This window comes from Haematobia irritans, chromosome 4 (assembly GCF_050003625.1).
Source record: "Haematobia irritans isolate KBUSLIRL chromosome 4, ASM5000362v1, whole genome shotgun sequence".
In the NCBI taxonomy this organism is placed as follows: Eukaryota; Metazoa; Arthropoda; class Insecta; order Diptera; family Muscidae; genus Haematobia; species Haematobia irritans.
The window spans coordinates 67,113,984-67,127,757 of NC_134400.1; the positions used below are offsets into that span (position 1 = coordinate 67,113,984).

General features: G+C 34.9%; 2 long non-coding RNA genes across 4 annotated transcripts; both read left to right on the top strand.

Annotated features, from left to right (window-relative positions):
• The first annotated feature begins 396 nt into the window (after nt 1–396).
• On the top strand, nt 397–1,994 carry LOC142234941 (uncharacterized). 3 transcript variants are annotated; one of them, XR_012721756.1, is made up of 5 exons: nt 398–581; nt 944–1,005; nt 1,075–1,192; nt 1,337–1,601; nt 1,668–1,994. It is a non-coding gene; the product is annotated as an uncharacterized LOC142234941 (long non-coding RNA). The 3 variants fall into 3 exon arrangements; XR_012721757.1 differs by having other exon boundaries at nt 1,768–1,994; XR_012721755.1 differs by having other exon boundaries at nt 397–581; nt 1,337–1,994.
• A 453-nt stretch (nt 1,995–2,447) lies between these two features.
• On the top strand, nt 2,448–3,215 carry LOC142232706 (uncharacterized). The gene is made up of 3 exons (XR_012721177.1): nt 2,448–2,665; nt 2,964–3,066; nt 3,132–3,215. It is a non-coding gene; the product is annotated as an uncharacterized LOC142232706 (long non-coding RNA).
• The last annotated feature ends 10,559 nt before the right edge of the window (nt 3,216–13,774 follow it).

Below are 13,774 nucleotides of genomic sequence, written 5' to 3' on the forward strand. Positions count from 1 at the left end.
GAAGAGATCAAACATATAAATGTTTGGGCAATACCCAAAAATGTATATGCTTGAAGCAAAATATGTTTGGGAGTATATGTTACAGAAGCGATTTTTTGTGAGCGTGTATATATATATATATATATATATATATATATATATATATATATATATATAATATATATATATATATATATATATATATATATATATATATATATATATATATATATATATATATATATATATATATATATATATATATATATATATATATATATACCCTGCCAACATGTTTTGAATTTGGGGGCGCTTCTGAGAATCCCCACTACGTCGAAAACAGTCGTATCCCAATAAACACAGGATGAGCGTTTTTCAAATGCAACAACTTTTCAGTTTGAGGGTAAATATAATTTTTGTCACAGCCCGGAGGCTACCGCCATCTGGAGGGAGGAACTGAGTTGCCGTACGCTGGTTGCTGAACGGTGTTGCCGGCTTTTGGCTCAGTCTGTGGGGCGCGGTTCATTGGCAACTCAGTCCTCTGGCAGCTGACAAAAAACTAAACATTCAACCAGCTTTTGAGGACAGCACAAGGACCACAAGTACGTATCACAAAAAGAAGAAAAATTAACATTCACACAACTTACCACCCATATTGGCTTGCTGGCATGCCGGTTTTCCAAGGCATGCCATGGCCTGACCCTCCCCAACCATGGTGTCCCCGTGGCCCATCAACTCGGGACACCCCAAACGCTACTCACCTGTTTTTCAAATCACCTTTTACCTTCCCCTTTTAAAATTCCCTTATTCCACCGTATTTAAATTCATTTTTACACGCCAATATTTCAATTCATAACGTTATAAAAGTTTTAAGGTTTTATTGAAACTAACTCTAACAATATTTTCTATTTAAAACAAAACCCAAAATTCTATTACTAATTATTGTTTTTCTTTTATTTTCCAGGAATAACTGATGAAACCGTCTTCCTCCTTTTCGTTTCCTGTCTTTTCCGTCCGTCCGTCAAGGTAAGATAAGTATAGTGTAACGTCAAGTAATTTTCTGTTAATAAAAATTTGTATTTTTCTTCTTTTCAGATGTAGTTTTTGTTTACAAGGAATCACTGTCCGGCCTAGAGTCTTATGGGGAACACATTAGACATATATATGGGGGACACACTCTCTTTGTCCACTCAGTTTAAAATAGAGTCTTAGGGTGAGCTCAGCCTAACACTATTGTCCAAAACTGACACTATTTACAAAACCCAAATGTTAATGACTATCCCCCTTAATACCCTACAGCAAACTAGTGAAAAAGTGCCACTACACTTATTAATATTTAAACAATTTTTATTTACAGAAGCGAAAAAGTCTCAGTCTGTCCGTCCGTCAACGTCCAAGTATTGTCCAAGTATTGTAAGACTACGAAAACGAAAGTAGCACGATACCTGGGCGTTGTAGGATGACCAGCGCAACGCAATTACACCCAACTGAAGATGATGACAACGATGAATTGATACCAACACCTAGCAATGGATGGAAATGGGTCACCAGGGTCATATGAATCCTGTCTGCCGGGAATGCTTGGGGCCGCAAATGTAGTGTCTAATGGATGTGGACGTTCGGTGAGTATAGCAATGGTTTAGATTGATGGTTTTCCTTTTTATTTAAAATGTCTTTCTTTTTTCCAGGTTGTCTTTTTATATTTTACAATTTATTTCTTTTTATTATAGTCTATTTGCCTTTTCCTTTTATTAAAGTTCTCCTTCTTCTTGTTTCCTTTCGTTACAGGTTACTTATAATTTAGTATTTAAGATTAGCTTTTAAGTTTGTTCACTTTTCTTTTAATTTTTAAATTGTATTGTACTTTTCTTTTAGCTTTTAAGTTTAGTTTTAAGTCTATTTTAACTTTTCTTCTTCAATGTATAAGTTTAGCATTAGGTCTATTTCACTGTAGCATCGAATCTTGCCAATATTTAGCACAATAAACAGTTTCATTTGCCAATAATAAAGATAAACATTTGTTTATATTTGTTTCGATTGTCTTGTGTTTTTATTTACACGACTTTTGGGTACATTCGGCAGACTTTCACAACTTCAAAAAAAACAACCGCACTTTCTTTCAACCATCAACCTCACTCGCTCGCGTCCAAAACCAGAATGAACTGACGCTTCAATCATCAGAACCTCCATTATTGACGCTCCATTATTGACGCTATATTCGCCATGATCCCAAGCTTTCCCAGCCATTTTTTCCCCAACTTCCAAAACATCATTTAACCAAAACATCTGTCAGACATCCTCTCATAGAGAATGTTTATTGATACCCACCATCTCTCGCTCTGCCTACTTCCTAATGTAGCCAATAGATGGCGCTGGCCTACATAGTGTTACCCATCAAACAAGTGGGCGCACGTGACATAAATTCAACTTGGACCTGAAATAGCTCATCTTCAATACATCTTCAAATTGTTTGCGAATTACTTCCAATTTGCCAAAATGTTGACGAAATCTTTGAAAAGGTGTTGAAGATAATATGAGAAAACTTTGACAAAACACTACCCTAAAATGCAACGAAAAAACCATGTGGTTTTCAATACTTATTTGTGCAACGAAGTTCGTGGTCAATTGCAGGAAATAAAAGAAATGGAAAATTTTAGACAAATAACCAAATAGTTTATAAAAATAGGTAAGGTGAGTATTAAGTTCGAGTTTAGCCGCTAATTTTCACTAAAGTGAAAACTAAATCAGTAAAAAAGTCATAAAATTATACATATTTGTTGCAGATTTCATAATAACTTGATGGGGAATATCCCAAAGTAAATTTGCACAAAGTTTGTATTCATTAAAATGGATTACTAAAGAAAAGTAATCGCGAAAAAATGAGGATTTTAGGGGCTAAACTCGAACTTAATACCCACCTGTAAGTGGAAATAAAAAATTAAATAAAACTTTAAGGAAGTCACTAAATGTACATCTCTTTGCAGAAAACTAAAATTATGGATTCTACGTTCTTGAAAACATTAAAAAGCTGACCGATGAAAAAATGGACAATTAACTGGAACTGCTTCAAATAGTTTATAATAATTGGTACGTCAATACGAAAAATTAAATCAACACTTTAGAGAAGTCACTAAATTTATATCTCTTTGCAGAAAACTAAAACCTTTGTGTGCTACATTCTTGCAAACATTAAGAAGCTGACCAATGAAAAATGAGTGGCTTATCGACAAGAAAAAGTTTCCAGAAACATTACAAATGCAACCAATTAAAATTGTTAAAAACAACAAATTGTTGAAATCAACAACTTCTAGATGAAAATGTGCATCACATCGTCAGTTTAATTCATATGCTATTATCAGTTTAAAATGGATATTTTGTGAATTTCTTCTGCTGGAAATCAAAAAACACGCGGTCCAGTACGTTCCTAATTTCAAATTGCCCGCATGTTAATAAATTTTAATGCTGTTTTATGACACCAAAAGGAAGGAAATCGAATTATCAATGCAAAAGTGTTTACTAATAATGTTTAAGATATTTAAAGTTTTGTTGTGTTTTTTTTTTTGTTCTTATTTGTTGATATGGTTAATAAGATTATTATTTATCAATTGGTATTGTAGTGTATTATGTAGTGTAGTGTATTATTATATATTTTATTTTGATGAAAATGAATAAATTGTACAAAATTCATAGAATTTTGGCTTTGACTTTCAATTTGAAGTGGGGATATCATTCATACAAATTTAGGTTGAAAAGTATTTGCAACGATGTTAATTTTGAATTTGACTCGCATCGAAAATTGTTTGACAAATTATTGAGTAGCGATGCATTTCACTTTGAGGATAACACTTGAGATATTATTGCTAATGTGTTGAATTTCACTGTTGAGGGTAATGTCTGTTTTTTGTTGAGAACGCGATTTTCTCAACAATTTCTCAACTTGAATATTACCCTAATCCTTTGAAAAAATGTTTGAAAAATTTTTGAAATTTAGCATTTTTCAAACGTTTGTGTTTATTGGGATACGATATCCAAAACTCCTCGGAAAAGCGCCGTCACTATTGAGAAGTTGTACCACGCCAAGTTACTACAAAAAAGTATCGCATGAGTGCAATTATTAGGAGCCCTTCTGGATACATTTAGAAGGACGCCAATAAGAGCCCCTTCAAACAATCAGACAAAGTGCATTTTAAGATAGGTGTAAAAGAATCATTGTGGTCAAGTAAAACACGATTGTTTAGATATTTATTCATTTTATGAAAGATTTATAAATTCTCATAAATATAACATTTATACGACTATCACATCACATTTAACACATTTTTATGCATTAATAAGAGATTGATGTTGAGTTACAAGTTGTAAGTTAAATGTTGTAGCGTCTACCAGCCAGTACTTTTATTCCCAATGGAGGCAGCGTGTCTGGAAAAATAGTTGAAAAACTATCACTTTATTCCATTTGGAAAGTCAAAAATTGTTCACCAATTTACTTTTCACAATTTTAAGCGTAATAATTATGTTTTTAGCACTTTATTTTCCTTTTCATTGAAATAAATTATAATAAGCCAGTTGCGCTTGGTGTTTCACAAAATATAAAATGGCTCTTGTAACAATAGTGATGACAAAATACTTTCATGTACATTTCATACTTTATCAGACGCTTCCCCCATCACAGCTGACGATTGTTGCACGAGTCTGTGGTAGCGATGAGGATGAAATGGTGAAAACCCCGAACATAGTACTCACCTTTAAAATGGAATTTAGTTCGAAAAGTTGTTGCTAATATGTTGTGAAATTGCTAATGTGCTTGTGTTTATTGGGAAACTTTTGTTGAGAATGCGATTTGCTAATTGTATGAAAACGTTTTGAAAAATTGTTGAGTTTTAGCATTTTGCAAATGATTGTGTGTATTGGGATTGCATTGAAGATATTGAATACTCATTTAATAGTAATGAGTACTCAAAAAATTAGTCAGTAACGAGTACTTGTAATCAAATACTCGTTACTTTCCCAACACTCGATTTCGCTAGCTTCACATAATATAATAGCACAAAATATAATAAGTATTGAATTAATTTTTGCGTATAAGTTGCAAGTAAATGCCTCCCCCAAGGCCGCGTACGGCTGTTGGGTGCAGTACGGGACCTCCAGCTAGACCTAATCCCAACACTCCCATGTCGGAACGACAACAGATGGCACTTTTAATTCAGATGACTGCTTCCTCAGGTACGTGTTTTTATTTTTATGTTGATCAACCGAGTGGTTTTTCATATGCAGTGTTTCTTCAGAAAAAAAAAATTAATAGAATCTGTTTTATTTTTATAAAACTAGGCTTAAATATACTTTAGTACAAGTTGTCCGAATGGTGAACTTTTCTATTCTAAACACAAAATGTAAAGACCAATTTTTTTTATTGAAAAGACCCTTCGCACATAATCATCCTAAAAGTAATATCCCGCTTGTTCGGGTAAGTAGTGAATGCCTACTTATATGGCCCCCAATTCGTAAACACCCCTACTTATAATCCTGACTACCGCCCTTGTATTTGAGCGGAGAATTTAACGAGGAGATGTCGCTCAAAATAACCAATAGACTATTCTCTGCATTATTGGTAACCCCTCATTTGGTAGCTGAAAATTAACACATAATTTGTGCGCCCATTTCAACCCAGAGAAAAGTGCGATGAAAATATGGTAGCCAAATAAGCACATCAAATCTATACAGTATTTGCTCGTTTATTCTGAAAATTTATTTTATAATTAAATGAGAGATTTTTATTGTTTTTAATTAATGCTTATTGTTAAATAGTTTATACTTTGACATTAACTAAATCAGTTCAAAATTTTTAATATAAGTAAAATAAATAAGTCAATATATAAACAAAACGAAAAAAATTGTTGGCGTATTTGTTGTTCTGGAGGTCCATTGCTGCTAGGAAATGTAGACGCCGCTTCTGAAATTAGAATATAAATATGAAATTAAAATATATTTTTTAAATATATAAATTAAATATTTAAAAAATATATTTTTTAAATATTTAATTTAGTTTGGGAGATATAAATAAAAATAAGAAATTTTTACCCTAATTTTTTGTTATTTTCGTTATATCTCAAAAAGTCTTCGATTACACCCAGGTTTTTTTTTATACGCAGTTTGAAAGCCTAAACTCTGGCCTTTTGTTTGATGTATAACATATCTTTATAGGTCCACTCTTAACAAAGTTATTGAGCTTTTATTCTGAGTAGGAACAAAAAAAAAAGATTATTACTGAAATATTTACCCTTTGGACTCTGTCCATAGGAGAAAGTCTTAAACCCCGGCCGAAGGCCGGCTACTTTTCCCCCCTTGGGATTGCGTTAGCCCACTTTGGACTCTATCCATAGGAGAAAGTTTTAAACTCCGGCCGAAGGCCGGCTACCTTTCCCCCTTTAAGATTGCGTTAGCCCACTTTGGACTCTGTCCATAGAAGAAAGTCTAAAACCCCGGCCGAAGGCCGGCTACTTTTCCCCCCTTGGGATTGCGTTAGCCCACTTTGGACTCTGTCCATAGAAGAAAGTCTTAAACCCCGGCCGAAGGCCGGCTACTTTTCCCCCCTTGGGATTGCGTTAGCCCACTTTGGACTCTGTCCATAGGAGAAAGACTTAAACCCCGGCCGAAGGCCGGCTACTTTTCCCCCCTTGGGATTGCGTTAGCCAACTTTGGACTCGGCCGGAGTTTAAGACTTTCTCCTATGGATAGAGTCCAAAATGGGCTAACGCAATCCCAAGGGGGGAAAAGTAGACGGCCTTCGGCCGGGGTTTACGACTTTCTCCTATGGACAGAGTCCAAAGGGTAAATATTTCAGTAATAATCATTTTTTTTTGTTCCTACTCAGAATAAAAGCTCAATAACTTTGTTAAGAGTGGACCTATAAAGATATGTTATATATCAAACGAAAGGCCAGAGTTTAGGCTTTCAAACTGCGTATAAAAAAACTAGGGTGTAATCGAAGACTTTTTGAGATATAACGAAAATAACAAAAAATTAGGGTAAAAATTTCTTATTTTTATTTATATCTCCCAAACTAAATTAAATACTTAAAAAATATATTTTGCGTATAAAAGTGCATAAAATAAGCTTTCATATGACACCAAGTTTGTTTAGATTGGACCAAAAACAAAGGAGATATATCAATTTTTTTTGCTGACCCTTTGGAAGGCTATATCTCAAGACCCGGGTATTTCCGGGACAAAAATTTTACCTTGTTAGAATCAGCATACTAAGTTACATAACATATATTAATTTCAAGCAAATCGGTGAGGGGCCCATAAACCGCAGTTGCTCCATTATTCTATACCAAAATAACCGCCTGTACATTTGGAGTGCTTATATAACCAGGGAAAAAGCGATATAGCTATTTGCCGAACAAGCGGGTATATTTAGAATACACATATAAAAAACTTCATAATCACGTACCTGGAGAGGTCTTGGATTCGCATTAGCCCACTTAGGACTCTGTCCATAGAAGAAAACCTGAAACCCACTTTGGACTCTGTCCATTTTCGTGCCCTATGCAAATGATCTTGCTCAATAATTATAAAAAAAAACAAGGACAGTCTAAAGTCGGGCGGGCCGACTATATTATACCCTGCACCATTTTGTAGATCTAAATTTTCGATACCCTATCACATCCGTCAAATGTGTTGGGGGCTATATATAAAGGTTTGTCCCCAAAACATACATACAAATACCACTCGATCTGAACAGAATTTTATAGACTTCTACAAAATCTATAGAATCGAAATTTAAGTCGGCTAATGCACTAGGGTGGAACACAATGTTAGTAAAAAAATATGGGAAACGTTTAAATCTGAAGCAATTTTACGGAAACTTTGCAAAAGTTTATTTATGATTTATCGCTCGATATATATGTATTAAAGTTTAGGAAAATTAGTCATTTTTACAACTTTTCGGCTAACGATTTTACAAGGAAAATGATGGTATTTTGACCATTTTTGTCGAAATCAGAAAAACATATATATGGGAGCTATATCTAAATCTGAACCGATTTCAACCAAATTTGGCACGCATACCAACAATGCTAATTCTACTCCCTGTGCAAAATTTCAACTAAATCGGAGCAAAAAATTGGCCTCTGTGGTCATATATGTGTAAATCGGCCGAAAGCTATATATGGGAGCTGTATATAAATCTGAACCGATTTCAATAAAATTTGGCACACTTGACTACACTACTAATTGTACTCCTAGTGCAAAATTTCAACCAAATTGGGGTAAAACTCTGGCTTCTGGGACCGTATTAGTCCATATCGGGCGATAGATATATATGGGAGCTATATCTAAATCTGAACTGATTTCAATAAACTTTGGCACACTTGACTATAGTACTAATTGTTCTTGTTGTGCAAAATATTAGGCAAATTAGGGTAAAACTCTGGCTTCTGGGGCCATATAAGTCCATATCGGGCGAAATATATATATGGGAGCTATATCTAAATCTGAACCGATTTCTTCCAAAATCAATAGGGATCTATTCTGAGCCAGACACAATTTTTTTTGTGTCTATCTCGTCTCCTTCTGGGATAAATTTCGTAACATTTTAACTTTTCCGTAAAATTTCAGGTGGAGGACCTAAGTTTTGTTTTCACTGTACTTTAAGTAAAAGTCGGGCAAAGGGGAGGTCCCTTCCCGACCAAGTATCAAAAATTTAGTAGCGATTCTTTGTCTAGACGCCTCCTTCAACCTTCCCTGAAAATTTCAAGCAAATCGCATAATTTTGTTCCAAATTTCAAAAACTCAGGCAAGGGGGAGGTACCACGCCTCTTTATACAATCCCGCCCATATTTGTAGCATAACTTTGAATATTCACACCAAAGCGACAAGCAAAATTTTGTTGAAATACAGGCAATAGGAAGCGAAATAATTGAGTTTTTATTTGCGATTTGTATGGAAGGTACCATCTGGCAACTCCTTCATATAGAAACAGGTGTTCAAAAAAGACGCATCTGCAATTTTTTTACAATGGAAAAATTAGAAATGCGTGCTGTCATTAACTATTTACATAAAAAAGGTTTATCGGGACAAGAAATTCATAATGATATGGTGAATGTGTTAGGTGGAAGTGCTCCTTCATATGCAACAGTAAAAAATTGGGTTGCTGAATTTAAACGTGGTCGTACAAGATTAACCACGTAGTGGACGTCCGAAAGCAGCAGCAACAACAGCAGAAATTGTATCCGCCCTCATTGCAGTCGGGTCTACGGGCGGACACAGGGTTTTCAACCCTGTCGAAGGACTGAAAATCCCCATTTGGAGTATGCTTATTTCCCGAAAACCTCGAAAATACCAACTCCAAAGGGCTACAACAACAACACAAGAAATTGTATCCAAAGCGCATGATATGGTATATATATATATATATATATGTATATATATATATATATATATATATATATATATATATATATATATATATATATATATATATATATATATATATATATATATATATATATATATATATATATATATATATATATATATATATATTTAGCTCGTCAGACAGTTTATTGGCCGAACATCTAAAATGACATAGAAAATGTTATTTCTAATTGCGAAACGTGTTTAGGATATCAGAACAGTAACCCAAGGGCTGAATTGTTGCCACATGAAATTGTGGATTTACCATGGTATAAAGTCGGTTGCGATATTTTTGAGTTCGGTAATAAAAAATATTTGTTGGTAGTGGATTACTTTTCGAAATACATTGAGCTAGAAGCTCTTAACAGTGGCAATAGCAGTACTTTTGTAATTTCAAAGTTGAAATCTATTTTTTCTAGACATGTTATACCCAACACTTTCATTTCCGATAATGGCCCACCTTTTAATTCAAAGGAGTTTAGAAATTTCTGTAATGAGTGGGAGATACAACATGTAACTTCAAGCCCCTACCTTCCAAGGTCGAATGGATTGGCCGAAAGGTCAATACAAACTATAAAAAAGTTACTGACTAAATGTAATGAAAGTAATTCTGATCCATTCATTGCTTTGCTCTTTTACAGAACCACTCCAAAAGGCAATTTGCCTAGCCCATCTGAATTGCTCATGTCAAGATCTCTTCTGACTAAGATACCTTCAATTCTGGAAATTTTTAAACAACAAATGGTGGATTTAGAAAAATATAAACAAACGTTGAAATTTAATATGGAAAAAACCTCTAAATATTACAATAAGAAGTCAAGGAAATTGAAGGATTTAAGAGAGGTTGAAAAAATCATGTTTAAAAAGACATCTGATAGTTGTTGGTCTCATGGAGAAATTGTGAACATTTGCTCGGAACCTCGATCTTTTGTCATATTAGACAACAATGGATCACTTTTTTGGAGAAATCAAGAACATATAAAAAATGTAAATGAGAATTCAGGAAATAGTACCAACTTTGATAAAGCTGATGAAGAAAAACAATCTGCTGGTTCTAACACTCCTTTAAGAGATCAAAACACTAAATATGTGACTCGAAGTGGCAGAATTGTTAAAACGCCTGCCAGACTTTTATAATAATTAATAGAAAATAAGAGGTATGATTTGGATTTAAATAACTTATAAAACAAAGTAATTAGTTTGTACCTAGGTTAGGTTAGGTTAGGTTATGTGGCAGCCCGATGTATCAGGCTCACTTAGACTATTCAGTCCATTGTGATACCACAGTGGTGAACTTCTCTCTTATCACTGAGTGCTGCCCGATTCCATGTTAAACTCAATGACAAGGGACCTCCTTTTTATAGCCGAGTCCGAACGGCGTTCCAAATTCTAGTGAAACCACTTAGAGAAGCTTTGAAACCCTCAGAAATGTCACCAGCATTACTGAGGTGGGATAATCCACCGCTGAAAAACTTTTTGGTGTTCGGTCGTAGCAGGAATCGAACCCACGACCTTGTGTATGCAAGGCGGGCATGCTAACCATTGCACCACGGTGGCTCCTAGAAATGTCTTGTACGCCATGAAATTTCAATATATACATATTTCAAAGTTTTTATTAAAATATATACAACATCTCCCTTCTTAAGATGTAACTAAAAAAAAATATATATATATATATATAAAGGGTGATTCTTTTGAGGTTAGGATTTTCATGCATTAGTATTTGACAGATCACGTGGGATTTCAGACATGGTGTCAAAGAGAAAGATGCTCAGTATGCTTTGACATTTCATCATGAATAGACTTACTAACGAGCAACGCTTGCAAATCATTGAATTTTATTACCAAAATCAGTGGCAGAAAATCCGCTTTTTTATCGACAAATTTTGTTCAGCGATGAGGCTCATTTCTGGTTGAATGGCTACGTAAATAAGCAAAATTGCCGCATTTGGAGTGAAGAGCAACCAGAAGCCGTTCAAGAACTGCCCATGCATCCCGAAAAATGCACTGTTTGGTGTGGTTTGTACGCTGGTGGAATCATTGGACCGTATTTTTTCAAAGATGCTGTTGGACGCAACGTTACGGTGAATGGCGATCGCTATCGTTCGATGCTAACAAACTTTTTGTTGCCAAAAATGGAAGAACTGAACTTGGTTGACATGTGGTTTCAACAAGATGGCGCTACATGCCACACAGCTCGCGATTCTATGGCCATTTTGAGGGAAAACTTCGGAGAACAATTCATCTCAAGAAATGGACCGGTAAGTTGGCCACCAAGATCATGCGATTTGACGCCTTTAGACTATTTTTTGTGGGGCTACGTCAAGTCTAAAGTCTACAGAAATAAGCCAGCAACTATTCCAGCTTTGGAAGACAACATTTCCGAAGAAATTCGGGCTATTCCGGCCGAAATGCTCGAAAAAGTTGCCCAAAATTGGACTTTCCGAATGGACCACCTAAGACGCAGCCGCGGTCAACATTTAAATGAAATTATCTTCAAAAAGTAAATGTCATGGACCAATCTAACGTTTCAAATAAAGAACCGATGAGATTTTGAAAATTTTATGCGTTTTTTTTTTAAAAAAAGTTATCAAGCTCTTAACAAATCACCCTTTATATATATATATATATATATATATATATATATATATATATATATATATATATATATATATATATATATATATATATATATATATATATATATAAAGGGTGATTTGTTAAGAGCTTGATAACTTTTTTTAAAAAAAAAACGCATAAAATTTTCAAAATCTCATCGGTTCTTTATTTGAAACGTTAGATTGGTCCATGACATTTACTTTTTGAAGATAATTTCATTTAAATGTTGACCGCGGCTGCGTCTTAGGTGGTCCATTCGGAAAGTCCAATTTTGGGCAACTTTTTCGAGCATTTCGGCCGGAATAGCCCGAATTTCTTCGGAAATGTTGTCTTCCAAAGCTGGAATAGTTGCTGGCTTATTTCTGTAGACTTTAGACTTGACGTAGCCCCACAAAAAATAGTCTAAAGGCGTCAAATCGCATGATCTTGGTGGCCAACTTACCGGTCCATTTCTTGAGATGAATTGTTCTCCGAAGTTTTCCCTCAAAATGGCCATAGAATCGCGAGCTGTGTGGCATGTAGCGCCATCTTGTTGAAACCACATGTCAACCAAGTTCAGTTCTTCCATTTTTGGCAACAAAAAGTTTGTTAGCATCGAACGATAGCGATCGCCATTCACCGTAACGTTGCGTCCAACAGCATCTTTGAAAAAATACGGTCCAATGATTCCACCAGCGTACAAACCACACCAAACAGTGCATTTTTCGGGATGCATGGGCAGTTCTTGAACGGCTTCTGGTTGCTCTTCACTCCAAATGCGGCAATTTTGCTTATTTACGTAGCCATTCAACCAGAAATGAGCCTCATCGCTGAACAAAATTTGTCGATAAAAAAGCGGATTTTCTGCCACTGATTTTGGTAATAAAATTCAATGATTTGCAAGCGTTGCTCGTTAGTAAGTCTATTCATGATGAAATGTCAAAGCATACTGAGCATCTTTCTCTTTGACACCATGTCTGAAATCCCACGTGATCTGTCAAATACTAATGCATGAAAATCCTAACCTCAAAAGAATCACCCTTTATATATATATATATATATTTTTTTTTAGTTACATCTTAAGAAGGGAGATGTTGTATATATTTTAATAAAAACTTTGAAATATGTATATATTGAAATTTCATGGCGTACAAGACATTTCTAGGAGCCACCGTGGTGCAATGGTTAGCATGCCCGCCTTGCATACACAAGGTCGTGGGTTCGATTCCTGCTACGACCGAACACCAAAAAGTTTTTCAGCGGTGGATTATCCCACCTCAGTAATGCTGGTGACATTTCTGAGGGTTTCAAAGCTTCTCTAAGTGGTTTCACTAGAATTTGGAACGCCGTTCGGACTCGGCTATAAAAAGGAGGTCCCTTGTCATTGAGTTTAACATGGAATCGGGCAGCACTCAGTGATAAGAGAGAAGTTCACCACTGTGGTATCACAATGGACTGAATAGTCTAAGTGAGCCTGATACATCGGGCTGCCACATAACCTAACCTAACCTAACCTAGGTACAAACTAATTACTTTGTTTTATAAGTTATTTAAATCCAAATCATACCTCTTATTTTCTATTAATTATTATAAAAGTCTGGCAGGCGTTTTAACAATTCTGCCACTTCGAGTCACATATTTAGTGTTTTGATCTCTTAAAGGAGTGTTAGAACCAGCAGATTGTTTTTCTTCATCAGCTTTATCAAAGTTGGTACTATTTCCTGAATTCTCATTTACATTTTTTATATGTTCTTGATTTCTCCAAAAAAGTGATCCATTGT